Below are 2,497 nucleotides of genomic sequence, written 5' to 3' on the forward strand. Positions count from 1 at the left end.
GATCATCTGTCCTTCTTCCTATGCATATTTACTATATTCAAAGGCACAGAAAGCTTTTAAATATTCTTGAGTGACTAAATGTGACCTGACTCTCCCAGGTATATTGTGGGTGCCCCCTTCTTTTGTTTTCACCTTTAGTGCCTATAACAGGTGCTCACTCCAAGGTCTGAGTGATGGTAACTTCATACGACAATATACTAGAGATAGGAGTATAGGATTAGGTGGTAGGTCAGGTGCCAGCAGACAAAGAAAGTGAAAAATTAGAAAGGAGACTAGGAAGGAAGGAATAGAAATAAGGAGAAAAAAGACACCGAACAAAGAAAAGAAAGGATAATTGGAAAGAGGCAGAACAAAAAGAGAGAAGACATAACAATAAGGGGCTTCAAACTAAGTAAGAGCCAGCGCTTCAAGACTGGAACTAAAATAGGCAACCAGATCCGGGGTCTTATAAACCACAGAGAACTGGGAAGCTGATAATTTGCCCTGGGTAAGGCTCAGTGTGTTAGAGTGGACTGCGATAAAGAGGGAACTGAGAGGAGAAGGCTAAGAAGATGAGAAGCAGCTTTCCACAGCAATCACTGAGGACCAGACATGAGGGACAAGGGTAGTTAACATAAGAGAAATCAGCTAAGACTAGTCCTGGAATTTGTAGGCTAAGTCAGCAGAGGCCTCTAGAACAGTGTATAGACTATAAGAAACTGGCTGGAGTCAAGATGCCTGTATTCCTAATCTCAGTTCCACAATGAAGGAATGAGTAACCTTGGACAAGTCACTAGCCCCTTCTGTGACTCAGTTTCCCTATCTAGTTAACTTCTAAAGATTGTTCCTGCTCTAACACTACATGATTTAGTGACCAGCAATGTCAGTTCCCAAGAGATTGGCACTGAAAAGAGTTTCTTAGCAGGCTGCATTGCTGAGGATGCTGTGGATTCCTGAGAGTGACACAGGTATTGGCCTCCTGCTAGTGACACACCTGTTATCACCATCTCTCAGTTGTCCCCACAGTACCACCATTCTCAGAGCTTCTCTCTACTTGTTCCCAACATTAAGTCTTTCCATTTTCTTCACTCTGCCCCTTCTAGACCATTCCCACAGCTAACATTCAGGATAAACCCTATTGACCTATTACCTGAAAATGTTGTATCACTCTCTGTAAATTAATAACATATATAACATTATAATCATCTGATTACCAACCTTTCTCCACTTCCAGACATTAAACATCTGAGGTCAGGAATCACATTTATTAATTCATCCTTAGCTTCACAACATTCAGTAATGCCTGTCACACAGTTAACCCTAAGTGCAGAACATCTATCTGGGGCAATGACTTGGAAAACAAGAGCAGACAAGGGTCTCTAAATTTGTCTCAGGTCTCCAGCCTCTCTCCCCACTCCTTAGAAGTGTATTTTGACCCTCTTCCCTACTCTTACTGTAAAATCCTTGAGTAAATGGTTCCTCCAAACCTAGTGTCCTAATTTCCAGCTATCTCCTCAGACGGGCCAGGCAGTTAACTTCCATCTGGAGACCTTCTACCTAAAGAAGCAACAGTTGTAATCTCAGCAGTCTCACCCCAACTTTCACAGTGTGTCTGTCTTCACATTCTGCCTCCTTCTAGTACACTGTACCAGTTTATCTAGGTAGAAAAATGTGTTCCCCATCCCTAGCACAGGCTCTAGACTCTTCCTCGGTATTTTTTCCAGGATCTTCTTCTTTCCTAAGGACTTCCATTCCTAGCTCTACCTCAGCTGTTCCTCCCTTTGAAAATCAGGTCTGGAGTCCTGTCCCATTTCTGCACTCTGTCCCTACTAGTTCTAGGCTTACATCTAACCTCTCTGATAGAGGCTTTCCATCTTTAAAAACTACAACCTGAAGAAGTACGTTTTACTTGGCAGTATACATATCTGTATAAGTGAAACGCATTTTCCCAGACAATAAATACTCTTGCTGAATAGAAATCACAATATTTTCTACCCAATTGTGTATTATTTTCCAGCACTGATCAATTAGCTAATTGGCTTTAGAGAACAAATGAGTCTTGGCCCTCTTTTAAAAACTCTGTTCAGTGGCGCTGGTATTCCTAAACCTTAGGGCTGGAGAACTCTGAAGTTGGTCTTGAATGAGCACCGCCTGAGAGCAAGACCAGCACCTCCCCTGAGCTCCCCACTTAGCCCCTCACCCGCTGCCCTGGACCGCACCCTCTAGCTGGACTGTGTTGGGCCATGGGGAGGGCCCCAGGGGTCAATGCTGGCTGGGCTCCTGTGGGCCTCCAAGTGGACCTTGCGGCAGGTGCCGGGGTGGCCGCTATATGGGCCCAGGCTCGCTACCCTGGGTTTTGGCGGGGGCGCCTCAGGATTGTCTGAGGGCAGCCTTGGCGTGGTCCCTAGGCGGCCGCTGGGTTGGCTCCCCGGGTCTCGCTCGCAGAGCTAACAGCCCTGGGGGGAAGTAGGGGGCCCGCCCACCAGGGCCGGATGCGAGGCATGACGGGAAGCCGCAC

Source organism: Pteropus medius, unplaced genomic scaffold, assembly GCF_902729225.1.
Source record: "Pteropus medius unplaced genomic scaffold, Ma_sr-lr_union100, whole genome shotgun sequence".
NCBI lineage: Eukaryota > Metazoa > Chordata > Mammalia > Chiroptera > Pteropodidae > Pteropus > Pteropus medius.